Source organism: Anomaloglossus baeobatrachus, chromosome 8, assembly GCF_048569485.1.
Source record: "Anomaloglossus baeobatrachus isolate aAnoBae1 chromosome 8, aAnoBae1.hap1, whole genome shotgun sequence".
In the NCBI taxonomy this organism is placed as follows: domain Eukaryota; kingdom Metazoa; phylum Chordata; class Amphibia; order Anura; family Aromobatidae; genus Anomaloglossus; species Anomaloglossus baeobatrachus.
Genome location: NC_134360.1, coordinates 114,747,697 through 114,771,505, shown reverse-complemented (window position 1 = coordinate 114,771,505; position 23,809 = coordinate 114,747,697). Strand labels below are relative to the sequence as shown.

Below are 23,809 nucleotides of genomic sequence, written 5' to 3'. Positions count from 1 at the left end.
GATGCTAGTAATTCTGAAGCTTTTTTTGATAAGCCCAATTCACGTGCTAAATCATTTAACTCGTGCTGATCAAATCCCTTACGAACTGAATCCTTGTGAATTTCAAATTCTGCATCATTGCTGTCACTGTGTTCGTCAACATCACTCAGAACTTCTAGAGATGGTAGCTGTTCGAAAACTGGCACTGGAATTTCAGCTGAATGAGGCATTGGTCTGATAGCTGACGGTAGATTTGGATATTCTATTTTACTTTTATTTTTCCTGTTAAATCCTGATGTTTTCACTAAACAGAAGTAACAGTCTGTGGAATGACTTTTTTGCTCTCTCCACACCATGGGGATACCAAATGCCAACTTTTCACGTGTTCCTTTGGTCCACATCCGTAAACTCTCGACACACTGCTTGCACACTATGTGAGGGGCCCATGGCTTATCTTGATCACCGAGTTTTACTTTAAAATATGCAAAATATGCTTGTTTGACAAATGCACTGATGTTTGCCCTTTGAACTGGAATGGTGAAAACACCACAAATATAGCAGAAGGAGTCAGGGTTGTTTAGGCATTTACGACGAGAGGAAGGAGCAGACATGATCTGAAACAAAGGAAATATGTACATAAGTAAATAAAACACTGAGATGGAAAGTTACAAGCTTTGAAAACTAACAAAGAAAAAAATCATAAAAGATATATAAATTACAACTAAGCGCCCAATGTAAAGAGAAGAGCTATCACAAATCCTATTTATTCCTACTATGATACATTTTTTGTGTAAAGATATTGATAATTATGACGTATTGGGAGCTGCACACACCTCTCACCACACTATCTCAGTTGTGACTACTCTTAAGCTGGTGTCACACTAAACGACAGCGACAACGACGTCGCTGTTACGTCACCATTTTCGGTGACGTAACAGCGACCTTGTAAGTCGCTGTTATGATCGCTGCTTAGCTGTCAAACACAGCAGAAGCAGCGATCATAAGGTCGCTGTGCTACATGTTCAGAGAGCAGGGAGCCGCGCTTAGCGCTGGCTCCTTGCTCTCCTGCAGCACACATCGGGTTAATTAACCCGATGTGTGCTGCAGCTACATGTCACAGTTCAGAGAGCAGGGAGCCGCGCTTAGCGCTGGCTCCTTGCTCTCCTGCAGCACACATCGGGTTAATTAACCCGATGTGTGCTGCAGCTACATGTCACAGTGCAGAGAGCAGGGAGCCGCGCGCACTGCTTAGCGCTGGCTCCTTGCTCTCCTTGCTACAGTATGCATCGGGTTAATTACCCGATGCGTACTGCAGCCACATGTCACAGTGCAGGAGCCGGCGCTGGCAGCAAGAGCGGAGGCTGGTAACCAGCGTAAACATCGGGTAACCAGGGAAAGGTCTTCCCTTGGTTACCTGATGTTTACGCTGGTTACAGCTTACCGCAGCTGCCAGTGCCGGCTCCTGATCGCTTCATTTCGTCGCTCTCTCGCTGTCACACACAGCGATGTGTGTGTCACAGCGTGAGAGTGACGACCAAAAAATGAAGCTGGACATTCAGCAACGACCGGCGACCTCACAGCAGGGGCCAGGTCGTTGCTGGATGTCACACACAGCGACAGCGACGGGACGTCGCTGCAACGTCACAGAAAATGGTGACGTAGCAGCGACGTCGTTGTCGTCGTCGTTATGTGTGACACCAGCTTTACAAGTTGCCACGTAGCTCTATATGAGTCGAATTGTACTCAAGATAACAAGTCTGATTACAGAAATCAGTGCAATTATGCTTCTATGGCAGGTAAGTTGAGGAGGAAAAACTTGACGTGATAGAAAAAAACTGACTACATTTTTGGAATCAGCATGCCAATTTTAGTATAAATAAGCTCAAAAACCTAACTCAACAGAAATTTTTTTTCAAATTGTTCCAAAGTGTTATCGAATGGTATGCAACAAGGGGTTATTTTTGGAGTAGGGCTTATATTATAAGCGCACTCCAAAAAGGCCTAAAAATCCTGTAGGGCCGATTTTCAGGGTACGTCTTATTTTTAAGGAAACAGTGTACTTCTAACTGGAGGTGTGTACTTTTTCTCCTTGTCTGAGTTGCTATTTGATATCACCCGATTGTGGTAAACAAAAGTTTAATATTAGAGAAGAGAAAGTAAAAACAAAACCATTTTATTCTGCTCTTCACCTACAATTATTGTGTGTCCACTAGTTCAACATGAAAGGTGAAAGCTCCTAGGAAAAGACTTGCCAAAGTGTACTGATGTATAATATTATAACAAAACGTAACAATATTAACAGTAAAAATACTAATATCAAATCAGTGATAAAGATAACTTCCACAAATCAGCAACAGATTTGAGAACCAGTTTGACTGAATATATTTTTATTGTTTACAATTCTCAAAGTTCAGTTTATGACAGAAAAATATTATAATCAAGCTTTCTTAACTATATAACAATTGAAGAATTAATCATCATCCAGATATTCTCTCTATTGTCTTTAGGCTTCTTTTGTTTCAGTTCAGCTAATAATATGGTTGTAACTCACTGTGGCTTCATCTCACCTAGATTTGAAAATATAAATTAATGTTGATATTAGCAGTCATATATAGATATTTTTTTTCTTTTTTGGAAATATATATTGATAAATAAATTACAATTCATTTATATCTATTAACATTTTTTACCTAATATTTTACTTCCTATTAATGATTAGAATTTTTCTTGTTCACATGTGAACTGTAGTGTTGTAATAGTTTTTATCAGTTTAATTCTGAAAAATTCTGAATTCTGTCTGCTTGGCAATCCTTTCACACTTTTTAAGTGCTCTCTTTTTTTCTTTTCTGTATATAATTATTAACAAATTCACACAAGAAAAAGACAGCTTTGCAACAGTTCCCTTACACTTATTATACAAGTTATAGCAATATATCTACACGGCTCAAAAATGTTTAACTATAGTTCCCTTTTGTCCATTATAGCCGCAAGACGAAGGGATAATTTCTCCACTCTGCCAGCTGAAAGGGGAGTGATGAAGCAATAGCGAAACGTCATTAGAGTGGTGTGAGCGCGTTGTGGTATGTCCTGGCCTCTGTTTCGTATATGCATTTTACTTACCTTGTAATGACTTTTACTTCCTCTAGATATTCAAGTTTGATCATGTTCTCAACTCTCTGCCAGGGTCTTTGCGGGCCCTAGCGGGTTTGATCCAAGGAACTCACTAAACCATGCAATCGGTAGTGGGGACAGACAGTCAGTGTGTGTGTGGCACTCCAGGATCTGGCCGCCACAATAGTGTTGCCCTCCTCCAAAGGGTTAATGCTGAGCCTGGAGGTAATTGGGGAAGTCTATTGGCCAGTAAGTACCAAAATTCAACACCGTTTCTCCCTCAGGCCAGCAGAGGGAGCTCTAAACCTGGAGTTCCAGGGAGCACTCCCTTAAGCCTGACCTGAGGGAGGAGTTAGTTAGTCTGTTAGGGACGTTCAAGGAGAGAGGAGCTGAGTAGTGCTGTCCTGTGAGCTGGGGCCTGGAGCTAAGATAGCTCAGCCCAGAAAAGCAGGATCTGCAGAGAGGCACGTAGACAAGATTCTAAATTAGACATCGGAGTCTGTGGTTGCCAGGGTGTTATATCCGTCAGTAACCGAATCCGAAGGGCAGGAGGACTGTAGGTCTCCTGGCCCCCAAAACAACCGAAGGTACAGCTGCATCATCAGGGCCCGGTGTGGACTCCAGCAGAGAAGCATCAGAGAGGGCCTGCGCAGCCTATCCTATGAGAATGGGACGTACCACAAGTCCCAGCAGCAAGAGGGCCATTGCTAAACCCAGAGTACAGGGTCCTGTAGAAGCAAAGGAAGAACAGGGAGTAGGCCTCAATACTCGACTGGCCAAGGAGATCACCCCAGGTACTTCCAGGCCGACCGGATCCCCTTCACCACCTGTGACGGTCTCCCAGGACTGAACTGTTGCAACAGTAAAAAAAAAGAAGGTAAAGAGACTGTTGTTTGTGTCGGTTCTTTACACTACCTGATTAGCCCTGCACCATTTCCAAAGCCCCATAGACTTTTATAAGCACCAACGGTTGCCCCGGGGTACCGCTCCACCTGTGGGGAGCAGAATCATCCTAGCTGCTAATCCATCAGACTCAGAGGTCCCATCCAGCAGCGGCGGCTCCATAGCCGCAATCCACAGGTGGCGTCACGAATATTTCCACAAACTATAATTATTATCACCACCACCATAACTGCCATATTAGTTGACCCCGCCAGGGTCACGGAGTCGGGCCCCGCCACCACTGACTACCCCCGGACTAGTCCGGCCTGACACCGGGTGTCCCATAGCCCTGGGGTGGGCGAGTCAACCTTGGCGTCACAAACAGGATTACGTGCCCGGTCCGACCGGGTACTGTGCGCCTTGCAGAACTGTGCATAAAAGACTGTTTCACTTGTGTGTAAAAACTGCAGCCGCCATTAGCCTCGCTGAGCGCAGGAAGAAGGGGGGCATGCCCGAAAAGAAGAGCGCGAAGAAAGCGCGCCATCAGAGCGGAGGTTTGTTAACCCCGTGCGACTCAGAGGAGATTTGAAAAGTGAGCGGAGCCTGGTAAGGTCCACTAAGGGGGAAGGAAGATGTCCGACTCAGAGGGAGAACAGGGGGCTGCTATAGCCCAAGACGCCGCAGCACCGGCCAATGTGATCCCAGTCGCCGTCACCCCAGCTCCCGCTGCAGCGCCCGTAATGCCGCTCACAATGCCATACCTCCCGGGAGTGGACTGGCTACCGCAGTACTCCGGGGAGTCTCATACCCTCAGCGACTTCAGAGAAAGGCTGCATAGCTTGTTTAAGGTGTATCCTCTAACTGAGAGCCAGAAAGTGGACATAATAATAGGACAGTTAACTGGCGCAGCCCAGCGTGAAGTAAAGTCCTGGCCTGACACTAATAAAGGGACAGTAACCTAGATACTGGCCAAGTTGAAGAGTACTTTTGACACCCACACTGCAGCAGAAATAAAAATGAAATTCTTTGCGTGCAAACAAAGGGCTGAAGACAGCATACGGGACTATGCCTTAAACCTGCAGGAGGCCCTGAGAGCAGTTAAACAAGTGGACCCAGAGAGTGTGCGTGATGAAGACAAACTACTGACTGAGCAGTTTATAAAAGGGCTCTTGTCAGACGCTCACAGGACACAGCTGCGTATCATGGTCCTGCAGAATCCTGCCCTGGACTTTGCAAAGTTTAAGGACCAGGCCATTCGGGTACTGAGAGAATCTACACCAAATGACACAGTACCCCTCCGGCCTCTTGCTATCACATACTCAGAGGTGGTGCCTGCAACCCGAGCCACTGCAGGGGCTGAGGCACAGACCTTGGATAAGGATCCCGCTGCAGAGCTCAGACAGCAGGTCCAAGAACTGACCAAGACCATGGCTGCCCTTGCCAAAACAGTGCAGTCTCTACAAGTGACCTCATCGCCGGCGAGAATCGAGTTTGCCTCCAGTCCAGATGACGTCCCGTGGATGCGACAGAGGAGGATTCCGCCGACCCGAGGAAAAGACACTGACCGGTATGATTCAGCTGGACAACCGATCTGCCCCCGCTGCAGCCAGGCGGGCCACTACGCAAGACACTGTCCTTTAAACGGGCAGAACCTGAGGTCAGGAGCCAACCCCCAGGTGTAAGAAATCCCGGCTCGACTTCCTGGCGCAACAAGTATGTGGGGGTCCTTCCTGTTGTGCTGGATGGGATCCCTTTGACTGCCCTTTTGGATACGGGGTCCCAGGTAACATACCTTATATACTGTACAAAAGATACTGGGCTGATTCAGACATTGCGCGGGGCCCAGATGATGATTTAACGATTGTAGCCAGTAATGGCCAGCCCGTGTCTCAAATTGGGTATAAAGAAGTAACCATTAAAGTGGAGCGGGTAGAATTGCCATCTCAGGGGATGATAATTGTGGATATTGATTGCAAAGAATCTAACCCACTGCTAAAAATCAGTACAAATGTCATGGAAAATTGTCTTGCCGAGGTGATAATTTTGTTGCAGCAAGCGGCTGAAACTGCCAGCTCTGAGCAGCAGCGTGCCCTACAGTGGGAGATCAGAGCCTTGATGAGGAGGCAGCAGGTAGAGCTGGCCGGAGGAGAAATTGGCAGTGTGAGGGTAAGTGACCCCCTCCCCATTGCAATACCCCCAAGAAGTGAAATGTTGATATGGTGTCGGGCAGCAATAGGCCTCAGGGGTCAGGATTACCAGGCCTTGGTAGAACCTGTGTTTTCAGACAGCAGGCCTGGAGTCCTGATAGCCAGAGGGGTAGCAGACGTCTGCAAGGGAAGAGTACCCATCCGTATCCTGAATTGTGGGGAGGAGGTGGCCAAATTGCCCCGGTACGCCACTGTAGCTAAGCTGTACACTGTCAGTAATAATACCATAAGAACCATGGAACCCTTGATCCCGTCCGACCAGGCGGAAGACAATGGCTCCAAGAGACAGCTGGAGGACTGGTGCCAAAGATTGCATGTGAGCACCGACTCCACCCCTTCACACCAAAAGCATGGAGTTTACCGGGTGGTACAGGAATATGAGCGGGTCTTCAGCAAACATCCTCTAGACTTTGGGCAGGTAAAAGGGGATATACATCAAATGCCCACTGGTGACCATCATCCCATTAAAGAGAGATACTGCCCTGTACCCCCAGCTCAATATCAGCGTGCCAAAGAAATGTTATGGGAAATGAAGGAGGCTGGGGTAATCAGAGATAGTTGTAGCCAATGGGCAGCTCCGCTAGTGCTCGTAAAGAAAAAAGATGGCACAATGAGAATGTGCGTTGATTACAGGCAAATTAACCGCATTACACATAAAGATGCATATCCACTACCCAGAATAGAAGAGTCATTAGCAGCTTTTCAGCTAACTATTTCTCCACTTTGGATCTCATCAGCGGGTATTGGCAGGTTCCCGTGGCAGAGGCGGACAAGGAGAAGACTGCATTCACTACACCAATGGGCCTCTGCAAGTTCAACTGTATGCCTTTCGGGCTCTGCAACGCCCCAGGGACATTTCAAAGATTGATGGAGTGCTGCTTGGGCCATTACAACTTTGAAACCTTGTTATTGTACCTGGATGACGTCATAGTCTACTCGAAAACCTATGAAGACCACCTGAGGCACTTGGCAGAAGTGTTTGAGTCCTTGTCGGAGTATGGCCTGAAGATAAAGCCGTCAAAATGTCACCTCTTGAAGCCAAAGGTTCAGTACCTGGGTCATGTGGTCAGCGCAGAAGGTGTGGCACCTGATCCACAGAAAGTCACAGTAATCAAGGACTGGCCAAGACCCACCACGATAAAGGAGGTGCGGCAGTTCCTTGGGCTGGTGGGCTACTACCGAAGGTTCATTGACGGTTTCACGAAAATAGCAGTGCCTCTTCAAGATCTCCTGGTGGGTCAGCCAAAGAAGGCTAAGAAGCAGAGTCCTCCATTCGAATGGAGCAGTCAAATGGAAACATCCTTTGTCCGGTTGAAGATGGCTCTCACTGGAGAAGAAATTCTGGCCTACCCTGACTACGGCCAGCCGTTTGTACTGTACACAGATGCCAGCAACGTGGGATTTGGTGCAGTTCTGTCCCACGTACAAGAAGGCAGAGAGAAAGTGATAGCTTATGTCGCGGGCGGGGAGAGGACGCTGCACTCACCACGCTCGGGTCCGGCGCTGCTGCTTCGCTTGCTACTCGGTGACTTGAGCGGCGCTCCTCGCCCGTGAGTGAAAAGGGGAATGGTTTTGGGGATTTATTGTCCGTGACACCACCCACGGTTGTGGTGAGGTTATGACACCACCGCTGCTCTGGACGAGGATCCCGGGAGCGATGACAGGGAGCAGCTTAGATGTTGTTCTTCCCCTCCGTTGGTAGGGGGGTTGGTTGTCCCGGGGCCTGGTGAGGGAGGAATGGCAGGTGGGTTACGGGGCCTGGTGAGGTGCAGGGTCGCGGGGGCAGCGCGGTGCCTCACGGCACAGTGGTACTCACTCAGCCAATGATGAATGCAAAGTCTCCGGTAAAACAAATGGCTGGATGGACGGGTCCCACAGACGGCTGCGGTAGTTCTTCTCCCAGTAGGTTGGCGGTGACTGCCTTTCCCTGCACCTGTGTTATGTTCTCGGTTCTGATGGCTTCCCACCGGTAACCCGCTCCCCAGCTTGGATGGATGCTGAGGGAGCCCCTTTTGCCTGCAGGCTCTGGCCCTGGGAACTGTAGCCTTGGCGGTGACTGTATTTCCCTTCACGGTTTGAGCGGTTGCCTTCAATCGGGTCTTGACTGCTTGGAAACCCCGGAGGTTCCCTTCGCTAATGGATTTGACCGGTTTTACGGCGACTCCGAGCCTGGTCGGGGGCCGTAGGCCCTGCCGAATGGTGCTGGATTCTCTTCGCTCCCCGATCCGGTACCGGCGGGCCACTGCCCGTCCCCTGTCCTTACGGTTCACATCAATCAGCCCCTCCTGCAAACGGTCACCACCGTCTGCCAACCTTGCTGTATGTGCCCGGGCCACGCACCCGGACACGGTCAGTCTGCTCCACTACCACTTCACTCTCCAACTCTCCAAACTCAACTCCACTCCTCTCCACTTCTCTGACTTCCTTTTCCCACCTCCAGGACTGTGTACTCCTCGGTGGGTGGGGCCAACCGCCTGGCTCCACCCCCTGGTGTGGACATCAGCCCCTGGAGGGAGGCAATTTTTGTCTGACCTTGATGTGCCTAGCCGGGGTGTGGGGTGTGTTGTTGCAGTACCTGTGACGTCCTGGCTTGTCCAGGGCGCCACATTTACGCCAGTAGAAAACTTCGTCCCACAGAAAGGAATCCAGAAAACTACAGTGCCTTCAAGCTGGAGTTCCTCGCTATTGTCTGGGCAGTGACTGAACGCTTCAAGCACTATCTGGCGTCGGCCAAGTTTACCATCTTCACAGACAACAATCCGTTGACCCACCTGGCAACAGCCACGCTAGGTGCGCTAGAACAGCGATGGATGGCTTGACTGTCCAACTTTGACTTTACCAACAAGTACCGGGCTGGCCGAAAGAATAACAATGCTGATGCGCTATCCAGAATGCTTCACTTACCCGAGTCTGGAGAAGACCTGCATGAACTCGAAGAGATAGAGTTACCGGCTTTCCATCACCAAGGTGTCTCCCAGTGTGAGCATGCTGTAAGAGGGAAGTGCTCGAGCCAGCACGAGGTCTCGGTCAACCCATTACTCCACCATAAAAGGGAAGAAACACAGAACAGTGACCCGGCTGTCCGATTAGTCAAAGAAAAGCTGGCGCAAGCTGAGACCCATCTTGGTCCCGATGCTCCACAAGAAGCCCAACAGCTGTGGAAGGAGAGGGGACAACTGTTTCTTTACAAAGGCAAGTTATGCAAGAGATATGTTAACTGGCGAACCAATGAACTCGTCTGGCAAATAGTGGTTCCACAGAGGGACGCCCCTATGGTCCTAGTCGCTTACCACGATAAAGCAGGACACTTCGGGTGGAAGAAGATGGAGGTCCTACTCCGTGATCGGTTCTACTGGGTACAAAATGAGAAAGGCCATCGAGAAGTGGTGCTGAGACTGTGGTCCGTGTAACCTGAGGCGAAAAGATGATACTAGCCAAAGGTCGCCCCTGCAGCCAATCATCACGAAGCAACCCATTGAGTTGGTGGCCATGGACCACGTGAAACTAACACCAAGCCAGTCAGGCTATGTATACGCCCTTACCATAGTGGACCATTACTCTCGTTTCCTGGTAGTAGTGCCTGTGAAAGACCAAACAGCCAGAACAGCAGCTAGGGCATTTCAAGCATACTTTTGTCGACCGCACAATTATCCTGAAAGAGTACTGACTGATCAAGGCCCTGCATTCGAAGCGGAAGTGTTCCAAGAATTCTGTAACATGTATGGCTATAAGAAAATAAGAACAACACCGTATCACCCTCAAACCAATGGATTATGCGAGAAGATGAACCATGTGGTTATTGATTTGCTCAAGACTCTACCTCTAGAAGAAAGAAACCAATGGCCAGAGAAGTTGCCAGATCTAGTGGACTTGTACAATCACATACCAGTAAATTCCACCAACTGCAGCCCCGCTTACTTGATGCGAGCAAGACCTGGCAAGTCACCTGTAGACTTTGAAATGGGAACTGTGTCACCTGAAGTGGTTCAACAGATAGAAGATTGGAATACAGAGCAACAACAACAATACCGCCAAGTTCAGGAATGTGTGGAAAGGAACCTGTCCCAAGCCAGAATGAGACAAGAAAAGAACTACAATCAAACAGCCCCAGCAACTCCATTACCACCTGGAGAACAGGTCCTCAAGAAAAAGCGGAGAATGCACAAATTAGATGACCAGTGGGAAAATGAGCCCTACACAATTATTCGCTCAAATTTTGACAACAGCAAAGTGTGTCTAATAAGTAAAGACGGAGGCAGGACTTATCAAGCAGTGTCAAGAGATTGTCTGAAGGTATGCCCTGAAAGGTGTAAAATCCAAGAAAAAGTTCAAGAAAGTCCCCAACTTCAAGAAAAAGAGGAAGATATGATCCAAACAATACTTGGAAAATTTCCCAAAACATGGACCCAAATAAATAAGGCTATAGCGGTGCCAGTATTGACATTCCCGCAAGTGGCGATGCCAGAAACAGAAGAGGTTCCAGATCCACCTGAAGAACTATCAGTCCCAACGCAAGATGCCACGCCAGCAGTGGAACAGGAGAATCAACCCCCTGCCAGTGGTGAATCTGTCATACCCTTGGTGAATCTAAGACCCCGTAGGCAACAATCACGTATACCTATCAGGGTTAGGCCTACCAGTAACACTGAGGTAGCAGACACTCCAAGTAGTCAGGAACAAACACCGGTACTATGCAGGTCCCAACGTAGTATCCGGGGACAGCCCCCTCCAAAGTATAGAATATAGAATACCAATCAGATTGTAAATAGTTATTTGAAATGTCTTGTATAAAATGCTTTTTATTTTAAATGATTAAGTACATGGACAATAGGGTCACTGGACTATGAGTGATCAAAACTTTAAGTGTATATAGTTAGCACCAGTGTGCTCAGCACCCCAGAAGAAAAACCCGTCCGGCGTGCATAAAAGGGGGTCATCGATGCTCTGACGCACGCCCAGAGCCTACGTTGGAGGTTTTATCGCGGTGGGTCCCCCATAGAGCAGTGTAATGGACACCCGGCAGGGAACCACACTAGACTCAAAATCTTTGTTATTTAAGTTGTAGCGTTTAAGAAATGTGCCTCCCATAAAGGGATGAAATGTTCTAATATCCTCGGTTTATGTTTCCTCAGTCTGGGAGTACTGGTTTTAACTAAGGGGGAGTGTGGCGCCCCAGGACCTGGCCACCACAACAGTGTTGCCCTCCTCCAAAGGGTTAATGCTGAGCCTGGAGGTAATTGGGGAAGTATATAGGCCAGTAAGTACCAACATTTAACACCGTTTCTCCCTCAGGCCAGCAGAGGGAGCTCTAAACCTGGAGTTCCAGGGAGCATTCCCTTAAGCCTGACCTGAGGGAGGAGTTAGTTAGTCTGTTAGGGAAGTTCAAGGAGAGAGGAGCTGAGTAGTGCTGTCCTGCGAGCTGGGGCCTGGAGCTAAGATAGCTCAGCCCAGAAAAGCAGGATCTGCAGAGAGGCACGTAGAGAAGATTCTAAATTAGACATTGGAGTCTGTGGTTGCCAGGGTGTTATATCCGCCAGTAACCGAATCCGAAGGGCAGGAGGACTGTAGGTCTCCTGGCCCCCAAAACAACCGAAGGTACAGCTGCATCATCAGGGCCCGGTGTGGACTCCAGCAGAGAAGCATCAGAGAGGGCCTGCGCAGCCTATCCTACGAGAAACGGATGTACCACAAGTCCTAGTGCAAGAGGGCCATTGCTAAACCCAGAGTGCAGGGTCCTGTAGAAGCAAAGGAAGAACAGGGAGTAGGCCTCAATACTCGACTGGCCAAGGAGATCACCCCAGGTACTTCCAGGCCGACCGGATCCCCTTCACCACCTGTGACGGTCTCCCAGGACTGAACTGTTGCAAAAGTAAAAGAAAAGAAGGTAAAGAGACTGTTGTTTGTGTCGGTTCTTTACAGTACCTGATTAGCCCTGCACCATTTCCAAAGCCCCATAGACTTTTATAAGCACCAACGGTTGCCCCGGGGTACCGCTCCACCTGTGGGGAGCAGAACCATCCCAGCTGCTAATCCATCAGCCCCGGAAGTCCCATCCAGCAGCGGCGGCTCCATAGCCGCAATCCACAGGTGGCGTCACGAATATTTCCACAAACTATAATTATTATCACCACCATAACTGCCATAATTAGTTGACCCCACCAGGGTCACGGAGTCGGGCCCCGCCACCACTGACTATCCCCGGACTAGTCCGGCCCCACACCGGGTGTCCCATAGCCCTGGGGTGGGTGAGTCATGTGCAAAGGGCAGGGGCTTAAGGCCCCGTTACACGCAACAACGTATCTAACGATATATCGCCGGTGTCACGGATTCCGTGACGCACACCCGGCATCGTTAGCGACGTCGTTGCGTGTGACACCAACGAATGGCCGTTAACGATCAAAAATACTCACCTTATCGTTGATCATTGACACGTCGTTCATTTTCATAAAATCGATGATTAATGAGGTCGCAGGTTGTTCGTCGTTCCAAAGGCAGCACACATCGTTACGTGTGACACCCCGGGAACGACGAACTACAGCTTAGCTGCGGCCGCCGGCAATGAGAAAGGAAGAAGGTGGCCGGCATGTTACGGCTGCTCATCTCCGCCCCTCCACTTCTATTGGGCGGCCACTTAGTGACGCCGCTGTGACGCCGCACGAACCGCCCCCTTAGAAAGAAGGCGGTTCGCCAGCAACAGCGACGTTGCTAGGCAGGTAAGTCCGTGTGACAGCTCCAAACGATATTGTGCGCCATGAGCAGCGATTTGCCCGTGACGCACAAACAACGGGGGCGGGTACTCTCGCTAACGATATCGCTAGCGATATCGCTGTGTGTGACAGGGCCTTTAGTCAATGCAATCTTATGACATACACTTACTGAGAATTCCTCGTTCACTCGGAAGAATTACAATCCCCAATCAAACAGGGTTTTCAGCGAGTTTCCCGCACCTGTCGGTGAAGGGTAGACACTCTGGTCCGTTCAGTGCAAGAGCATCATAGACATGTTATTGCTTGATCTCGCATGGCTGAACACCATTTATCCCACTAAGAAACGAGAGGCTAAAGTAGCTAGTAAACAAGTTTTCTACTTTATTGGCCCTTTCATCTTTAGCCCTATACACTAGTCATATAATGTTTTACTTGGTATTGGACTAACACATTACTAGCCTTATTTGGATTATAATTATTTACTTATTAACAGTGTATACAGTATATCACAAAAGTGAGTACACCCGTTACATCTATATATAGTAGGTACAGAAAGAATTCAGACCCCTTTAAATTTTTCACTGTTTCATTGCAGCCATTTGGTAAATTCAAAAAAGTTCATTTTTTTTCCTCATTAATGTACACTCTGCACCCCATCTTGATATAAAAAATCCCCAGAAATGTAGAAATTGTTGCAAATTTATTAAACAAGAAAAACTGAAATATCACATGTTCATAAGTATTCAGGCCCTTTTCTCATTATTGAGTAGAATCACCCTTTTGAGCTAGTACAACCATGAGTCTTCTTGGGATCCTGGATTTGCTGATCCTCTGCCTTTCTTCCTTGCAGATACTCTCCAGCTCTGTCAGGTTGGATGGTGAACGTTGGTGGACAGCTATTTTCAGGTCTCTCCAGAGATGCTCAATTGGGTTTAGGTCAGGGCTCTAACTGAGCCAGTTAAGAATGGACACAGAGTTGTTCTGAAGCCACTCTTTTGTTATTTTAGCTGTGTGCTTAGGGTCATTGTCTTGTTGGAAGGTGAATCTTCAGCCAAGTCTAAGTTCCAGAGCACTCTGGAAGAAGTTTTATTCCAGGATATCTCTGTACTTGGCCACATTCATCTTTTCTTCAATTGCAACCAGTTGTCCTGTCCCTGCAGCTGAAAAAACACTTCTATAACATGATGCTGCTGCCACCACCATGTTTAACTGTTGGGATTGTATTGGGTATTGGGCAGGTGATGAGCAGTGCCTCGTTGTCTCCACACATACTGCTTGGAGTTATCATCGGAACGTTGTATGTTCATCTCATCAAATCAAAGAATCTTATTTCTCATAGTCTGGGAGTCCTTCATGTGTTTTTTTGCAAACTCTATGCGGGCTTTCATATGTCTTGCACGGAGGATGAGGCTTCCGTCGGGCCACTCTGCCATAAAGATCCGACTGGTGGAAGGCTGCAGTGAAAGTTGACTTTATGGAACTTTCTCCCATCTCCCCACTGCATCTCTGGAGCTCAGCCACAGTGATCTTGGGGTTCTTGTCTACCTCTCTCACCAAGGTTTTTCTCCCATGATTGCTCAGTTTGGTTGCACGGCCAGGTCTAGGAAGAATTCTGGTGGTCCCAAACTTCTTCCATTTAAGGATTATGGAGGCCACTGTGCTCTTAGGAACCTTTAGTACAGCAGAAATTCTTTTGTAGCCTTGACCAGATCTGTGCCTTGCCACAATTCTGTCTCTGAGCTCCTTGGGCAGTTCCTTTTGACCTCATGATTCTCATTTGGTCTGACATGCACTGTGAGCTGTGACGTCTTATATAGACAGGTGTTGCCTTTCCAAATCAAGTCCTATCAGTTTAATTAAACACAGCTGGAATCCAATGAAGGAGTAGAACCATCTCAAGGAGGATCACAGGGAAATGGACAGCATGTGACTGAAATATGAGCAAAGGGTCTGAATACTTATGACCATTTGATATTTAAGTTTTTCTTGTTTAATAAATTTGCACAAATTTCTACATTTCTGTTTTTTTTCTGTCAAGATGGGGTGCAGATGTACATTAATGAGAAAAAAAATGAACATTTTTGAATTTACCAAATGGCTGCAATGAAAGAAAGAGTGAAAAACTTAAAGGGGTCTGAATACTTTCCGTACCCACTGTAAGTGTTTTAATATTTCTTTTCATGGAACAACAATGAAGATATGACACTATGATACAATGTAAAGTAGTCAGTGTACAGGTTGTATAGCAGTGTAAATTTGGTGTGCCCTCTAAATAATTCAACACACAGCCATTAATGTCTAAACCACTGACATTAAAATTGAGTACACCCCTAAGTGAAAATGGCCAAATCTCCACCTTTCCATTTTTTGGTCTGCACACATGCTTGGCTAGTCGAGCTCCTTTACCCTGAGTTTCTTCGGCAAGGCAGTGGTCATCTTGGAAGTGTGTTTTGGGTCGTTATCATGTTGGAATACTGCCCTGTGGTCCAGTATTTAAAGAGAGAGATCATGCTAGGCTTTAGAATGTCACACTACATGTTGGCATTCATGGTTTTCTCAATGAATTGTAGCTCCCCACAGTCGACAGCACTCATGCAGCTCCAAAGCATGACACTCCCTCCACCAAGCTTGACACCATGCACATTTGACACCATCTGAACCAAATAAGTTTATTTAGTTCTTATCAGACTATAGGACATGGCTCCAGGATTTCATATCTTTAGTCTGCTTGTCTTCAGAAAACTGTTTGCAAGCTTTCTTTTGTGCATCATCTTTAGAAGAGGCTTTCTTCTAGGATGACAACCATGCAAACCAACTTGATGCAGTGTATGGTGTATAGTCTAAGCACTCACAAGCTGACCCCCCCCCCCACCCCTTTAACCTCTGTAGCAATGCTGACAGCACTAATACGCCTATTTTGAAAAGACAATCTCTGGATATGAGACTTAAGGCCGCTTTACATGCTGCAATCTCGCTAGCGAGTGTACCCACCCCTGTCGGTTGTGCGTCACGGGCAAATCGCTGCCCGTGGCGCACAACATCGCTCGGACCCGTCACACTACTTACCTGCCTAGCGACGTTACTGTGACCAGCGAACCGCCTCCTTTCTAAGGGGCTGGTTCGTTCGGCTCACACTGACGTTACTAAGTGGCCGCTCAATAGAAGCGGAGGGGTGGAGATGAGCGAGACGAACATCCCGCCCACCTCCTTCCTTATTGCGGGCGGACGCAGGTACGGTGAGGTTCTTCGTTCCTGTGGTGTCACACAGCGATGTGTGCTGCCGCAGGAACGACGAACAACCTGCGTCCTGCAGCAACGATATTTGGGAAATGGACAGCGTGTCAAAGATCAACGATAAGGTGAGTATTTTTGATCATTAGCGGTCGCTCGTACGTGTCACACGCAACGACGTCTCTAACAAGAACGGATGTGCGTCACGAATTCCGTGACCGCAACGACATCTCCTTAGCGATGTCGTTGCGTGTAAAGCGTCCTTCAGCATACAGTATGTAGTCAGCTTCTTTGTTCAATCATGGAGAGGTCTGTTCTGAATGGAAGCTGTCTTGTTAAACCAAGGTATGCCACTGTGCTGCAGCTCAGATTCAGGGTGTTGGCAATCTTCTTATAGCCTAGGTGATCTTTATATAGAGCAACAATTCTTTTTTTTAAGATCCTCAGAGAATTCTTTGCCATGAGGTGCCATGTTGAACGTCCAGAGACCAGTATGAGAGAGTGTGAGAGATAACACAAAACTTATCTCACCTGAGATATTGTAACACTAATGAGTCACATAAAACAGGAAGGGTAAATGGCACAATATGGCCATTTTCACTTAGGGGTGTACTCACTTTTTTTTTACCAGTGGTTAAGACTAGAGTTGAGCGCGGTTCGTGGTTCGAGGTTCTCCAGTTCGGGACTCGAGTGATTTTGGGGACTGTTCGAGATCGAACTAGAATTCGAGCTTTTTGCAAAAGCTCGATAGTTCTAGATATGTTCGAGAACGGTTCTAGCAGCAAAAAGCAGGGCTTTTTACAGCTACAGTGTGCAGGAGCCATCGCTGGCAGCCTGCCAGAAGCTGGTAACCAAGATAAACATCGGGTATCCAAGCAAAGCGCTTTGGTTAGTAACCCGATGTTTATCTTAGTTACGTGCAGGAAGCCCACACTTCCCCGCTCAGCTCGCTCCGCCCCCTCCTGCCCGCGGCATGTACACATACATACACACACACACACACACACACGCACCCCCCCCCCCCGCTCGGCTTACCTTCGGTGATGAAGTCCCGCCATCCCGACCTCAGCGCTGTCACTGTCCTCCATGGCCGCCGCTTGTCACATCACCTCTCGCTTCCGACCCGAGACTGACTAGCGGTGACGTCACGGACCTCTCGCGATACTTGGTGTGAAGCCGGTCATTGAGCTCAGTGACAGGGGCTGTCGGCAGTGCTGGAGATCAGCGCAGGTAATGTACCTCGCTCCTGACAGCAGCACTTGTCATGCCCTGCAGTGACCTGGGCTGACCCATTGATGTTAGCTCAGGTCACTGCATTGCTCTCCCAGCCAATGGGGAACATCCTGCTCTTCATTGACTGGGACAGTGTGGATCGTCATGGCAACCCCTTGGATTACACCAGACCTGGATTTGTTTTTCATTCTAATAAATTGGTTAAAGAGGGAATGTTTTGGGGAGTGTTTTTTCAAATAAAAATGTGTTTGTCGTCTATTTTTTTTTATTACTGACTGGGTTGGTGATGTCGGGTATCTGATAGACGCCTGACCTCACCAACCCCAGGGCTTGATGCCAGGTGACTTACACATCTGGTATTAACCCCATATATTACCCCGTTTGCCACCGCACCAGGGCGCGGGATGAGCTGGGGCGAAGCACCAGGATTGGCGCATCTAATGTATGCGCCACTTCTGGGGCGGCTGCGGCCTGCTATTTTTAGGCTGGGGAGAGTCCAATAACCATGGACCTCCCTAGTCTGAGAATATCAGGCCCCAGCTGTCTGCTTTACCTTGGCTGGTGATCCAATTTTGGGGGACCCCTACGTGTTTTTTTTTTTAAATTATTTATTTAATTTAAAATAACAGCGTGGGGTGCCCTCAGTTTTGGATTACCAGCCAAGGTGAGGTTGCCAGCTGTGGTCTGCAGGCTGCAGCCGTCTGCTTTACCCTAGCTGGTTACAAAACTAGGGGGAACCCTACGTCATTTTTTTTTTTCATTTTTTTGGCTAAATACAAAGCCACATGAAAGGCACCAAAGGGTGCTCCACTTTTTCTCCATTTTTTCTCCACTTTTTCTACATTTTTTCTCCACTTTTTCTCCACTTTTTCTCCATTTTTTCTCCACTTTTTCTCCACTTTTTCTCCATTTTTTTCTCCACTTTTTCTCCACTTTTTCTCCACTTTTTCTCCACTTTTTCTCCATTTTTTTCTCCACTTTTTCTCCACTTTTTCTCCACTTTTTCTGCACTTATTCTCCACTTATTCTCCACTTTTTCTCCACTTATTCTCCACTTATTCTCCACTTTTTTCTCCACTTTTTCTCCACTTTTTCTCCACTTTTTCTCCACTTTTTCTCCACTTTTTCTCCACTTATTCTCCACTTATTCTCCACTTTTTTCTCCACTTTTTCTCCACTTTTTCTCCGTTCTTTTTCTATGGTCGGTCTACCCATTAGCTCTGCCATGCACACTGTAGCTCTACACCTACTGCACATGTTACTTTATGATTGACATCTCTTTCGTACCAGAGCTGTCTAAGCCTACTCTGACCCTATATTTGTCATTACTATATTGTCCTTGTACTGTATTATGACATTTGTATCATGTGTTTCATTTCTTGCTGTGTTGCAATTTTTTTGCTGCATCCCAATTGTACCTCTACATTGTTCGAGTTTATGTTATTGTTCTGTCACTCTTATGTGATACTGATTATTGTCATTTTTCATAATTACATGCAGATAAGTCCAATCTGACGAAGGCTCAGGCCGAAACGTCATTTGTAACTTGTTTTGGACAAAAACATATATGCTTATGATAAATTTTTTTTTCTTAATACGGACCAATAAAGAGTGATTTTGCATTACTATCCGTTGTGACTTACTGACTTAGTCTGGGAGATTTAGAGTGCCGAGGTTACTCACTAATTTTATCTATTATTACCTCTGAGCACCTATATACCAGTGAGCAGAGCTTCCTCTACAGTAGTTCTCCTGATTAGGCATGCCCTTACCTCATGAGCAGGGCATTGCAGCTTTGGTAGCAACCATTACGACATGGACTCTGCTGCTGTGGACCCGAGAAGAGTGAGTGCAGATTCATTGCACCCACACTCCTCACATGAAGGGTCCGCACTCCTAGAAAATGGGGGATACGTTCCCTGAGTGTCTCCCCCCCATATTCTAGACGGTCCAGAGTCGTCGTGGGACCCCTTTATTTTTTTTCTTACAATAAATTGGTGAAAGAGGAAATGTTTTGGGGACTGTTTTTTCAAATAAATTTCTTTTGTCGATTTTTTTTTTTTTTGTTAGTACTGACAGTTTATGATGTTGAGTATCTAATAGACGCCATGACATCACAAACTGCTGGGCTTGATCTCAGGTTACTTTACAGCTAGTATCAACCCGATTTATTACACCGTTTGCCACTGCACCAGGGCACGGGATGAGCTGGGGTGAAGCGCCAGGATTGGCGCATCTAGTGGATGCGCCACGTCTGGGGTGCCTGCGGCCTGCTATTTTTAGGCTGTGAAAGCCCAATAACTATGGACCTTCCCACCCTGAGAATACCAGACCACAGCTGTCCGCTTTACCTTGGCTGGTGATCCAATTTGGGGGGGACCCTACTTTTATTGTGTAATTATTAATATTTATACAATAATTATAAAAAAGAGCCTGAGGGGACCTCCACATTGGATCCCCAACCACGGTAAAGCTGCCAGCTGTGGTTTTCAGGCTACAGCCATCTGCTTTACCCTAGCTGGCTATCAAAAATGGGGGGACCCAACGTCATTTTTTTTTTAACTATTTTTTAAATAGAAAAAATTAATGGGCTTCCCTGTATTTTGATTGCCAACCAAGGTAACGGCAGGCAGATGGGGGTGGCAACCCATAGCTGTCTGCTTTATCTGCGCTGAGAATCAAAAATACCGCGGAGCGCTACGTCATTTTTTTAAAGATTTATTTTTACAGCACTGTGATGTCCAGCAATCAAAATACAGGGAAGCCCATTTTATTTTTAGTCATTTAAATAAATAATTAAAAAAAATATATATGGGCTCCTGCTGCATTTTTTGTATTGCTAGCTAAGGGTAATCCAAGCAGCTACTGGCTGCTAACCCCCACTGCTTGGTGTTACCTTCACTGGCAATGGAAAATCCAGGGAAGCATTTTTTATTTTTTTTGCCAAAAAACTACAAAAAAAGGACGTGAGCTTCGCCATATTTTTGTATGCTAGCCAGGTATAGCAGGCAGGTGCTGGAAGAGTTGGATACAGCGCCAGAATATGGCGCTTCTATGAAAATGCCATTTTCTGAGGCGGCTGCAGACTGCAATTCGCAGCAGTGGGGCCCAGAAAGCTCAGGCCAACCTGTGCTGCGGATTCCAATCCCCAGCTGCCTAGTTGTACCTGGCTGGACACAAAAATGGGGCGAAGCCTACGTCATTTGTTTTCTAATTATTTCATGAAATTCATGAAATAATAAAAAAAGGTCTTCCCTTTATTTTTGCTTCCCAGCCGGGTACAAATAGGCAACTGGGGGTTGGGGGCAGCCGTACCTGCCTGCTGTACCTGGCTAGCATACAAAAATATGGCGAAGCCCACATAATTTTTTCAGGGGGCAAAAAACTTCTGCATACAGTCCTGGATGGAGTATGCTGAGCCTTGTAGTTCTGCAGCTGCTGTCTATCTGTATGAAGAAGAGCAGACAGCAGCTGCAGAACTACAAGGCTCAGCATACTCCATCCAGGACTGTATGCAGAATTTTTTTGCCCACCAAAAAAATGACGTGGGCTTCACCATATTTTTGTATGCTAGCCAGGTACAGCAGGCAGCCACGGGCTGCCTCCAACCCCCAGTTGCCTATTTGTACCCGGCTGGGAACCAAAAATATAGGGAAGCCCGTTTTTTTTAATTATTTCACTTAGTTCATGAAATAATTAAAAAACAAATGACGTGGGCTTCGCCCCATTTTTGTGTCCAGCCGGGTACAACTAGGCAGCTGGGGACTGGAATCCGCAGCACAGGTTAGCCCGAGGTTTCTGGGCGCCTCTGCTGCGAATTGCAGTCCGCAGCCGCCCCAGAAAATGGCGCTCTCATAGAAGCGCCATCATCTGGCGCTGTATCCAACTCTTCCAACAGCCCTGGAGCCGGGTGGCTTGTTGGGTAATCATGAGTTAATACTGGCTTTGTTTTACTAGCCAGTATTAAGCCAGAGATTCTTAATGTCAGGCACGTTTGACCCGGCCATTAAGAATCTCCAATAAAGGGTTAAAAAAAAGACACCACACAGAGAAAAAATACTTTAATAGAAATAAATACACAGACACATTAGAGACTCCATCTTTATTACCCCCTGTCACCCCTCCACGATCCTGCTCTTCTGTCTTCTTTCTTTCTAGTGTAGTAGTAGTGACGATTGTAGTGAGGATGAGGTTCACCAGCTCATCACTTGGGGCTGGGGCATCTCATCCTCACTACAATCATCACTAGTGTAGTAGTAGTGACGATTGTAGTGAGGAAGGATGAGGTGCACCAGCTCATCACTTGGGGCTGGGGCATCTCATCCTCAAAACAATCCTCACTAGTGTAGTAGTAGTGACGATTGTAGTGAGGAAGGATGAGATTCACCAGCTCATCATTTGGGGCTGGGGAACCTCATCCTCACTACAATCCTCACTACAATCGTGCAGCAGCGTGCAGCCTTCACTCCGTGAGTGATCAGTGCTGGCTGTCAGCGGTAACGCTGACAGACGCGTTACCATAGCAACGGTGCTCTCGGAGCCACGGTTAGAGGTGACGCCACCGCTAACTGCGTTGCTATGGCAACGGTGATCTCCGTTAATGACCGGCTGTGTCAGCCGGTCCCTAACGGAACGGGGAGTCGACCGTGTGCTAGAGCATGTCGCCGGTACACGGCGATACACATATGTGCACCGTGTACCGGAGAGATGCACTCGCAGGTCCTACATGACGTGTCATAGTCATGTGACCAGTCTGTAGCCAATGAGATAATAGCCACGTGACTGGTCACATGGCTATTTTGACGTCACGATAGGTCCTGCATCTCTGCTGGCAGTGCAGGTCACCGGGAGGATTAAGCGATCATCGGATGGAATAGCGGCAGGAGACAGAGTGCAGAAGGGATCGCGGGGACCGGTAAGTGTTATGGCAATGTTTATTAACTGTTTGTGTACATTTATAATGCATTTTTATGTGTTTGTGATTGCCTCCCATTATAGCCTATACGTTCGAGTTCGGTTCGTCGAACGTTCGACGAGCCGAACTCGAACGGGACCCCCGTTCGGCGAACCGGCCTCGAGCCGAACTGGGACCGGTTCGCTCATCTCTAGTTAAGACATTGATGCTTGTGTTGAATTTTTTAGCAGGTGCACCAAATTTACACTGTTATACAAGCTGTACACTGACTACTTTACATTGTATCAAAATGCCATATCTTCAGTGTTGTCCCATGAAAAGATATAATAAAATATTAACAAAAATGTGAGGGGTGTACTCACTTATGTGATATACTGTATAGTTTATTACTAGAGATGAGCGAACCGGTCTCGGTTCGGCTCGAGTTCAGTTCGCTGAACGGAGGTCTCGTTCGAGTTCGGTTCGGCGAACCGGTTCAGCGAACCACTCGAACCACATAGGAAACAATGGGAGGCAATCACAAACACATAAAAACACCTAGAAAACACCCTCAAAGGTGTCCAAAAGGTGACAAACAACTCACAACACAACACAAACACATGGGAAAGTGACAAGGACATATACTCATGCAAAAACAAAAGAGCTGGAGAAGGAAAAAGAGGAGGAGACAAAGATATATGAGTATATGCAAGGAAACATCGATGCCATTACTGTGCAACTTGAGCCCTGCTCATTTTAGTCTTCCAATCTGGATAAATTGCCTGAGCTTGCCACGTACGCCTTGGGGATCTTGTCGTGTCCTGCAGCCAGCGTTCTCTCGGAACCTGTCTTCAGTGCTGCTGGGGGTCTGCTGGCAGATAAGCACACGCGTCTGTCCATTGACAATGTGGACATGGCTCTCAGAGGACTTTTCTTCCCATGGGTCATCCAGGGGAGGCGAAAGGCATGCGTATTTTTGAGAGTGCTTCATACAAAGCATCTTTTTCATTTTGAAAACGGGGATCAACTGATGCCAGTCAAGTGGGGTGTGTGTGGCCCAATTAGTGGAAACGAGGGAGACTGTGGTTGGAGTCCCCTCGCTGTGTTTCTAAAAGAACCAAGATGAACAAGTCATGGCTCTCAGAGGACTTTTCTTCCCATGGGTCAGCCAGGGGACGCAAAGGCACGCGTATTTTTGAGAGTGCTTCATGCAAAGCATCTTTTTCATTTTGAAAAGGGGGATCAACTGATGCCAGTCAAGTGGGGTGTGTGTGGCCCAATTAGTGGAAACGAGGGAGACTGTGGTTGGAGTCCCCTCGCTGTGTTTCTAAAAGAACCAAGATGAACAAGTCATGGCTCTCAGAGGACTTTTCTTCCCCTGGGTCAGCCAGGGGACGCAAAAGGCACGCGTATTTTTGAGAGTGCTTCATGCAAAGCATCTTTTTCATTTTGAAAAGGGGGATCAACTGATGCCAGTCAAGTGGGGTGTGTGTGGTCCAATTAGTGGAAACGAGGGAGACTGTGGTTGGAGTCCCATCGCTGTGTTTCTAAAAGAACCAAGATGA

The 23,809-nt window shown here is 47.3% G+C and overlaps 1 protein-coding gene across 7 annotated transcripts in view; it reads right to left on the bottom strand.

Annotated features, from left to right (window-relative positions):
- Positions 1-2,349: 2,349 nt before the first annotated feature.
- PDE4DIP (phosphodiesterase 4D interacting protein) overlaps positions 2,350-23,809 on the bottom strand; it is a 1,984,767-nt gene continuing 1,963,307 nt past the window's right edge. For all 7 annotated transcript variants that reach the window (XM_075321961.1, XM_075321954.1, XM_075321957.1 and 4 more), the window contains one exon: positions 2,350-2,546. The gene's annotated coding sequence lies outside the window, so the exon portion shown is untranslated. The remainder of the gene's footprint in view (positions 2,547-23,809) is intronic.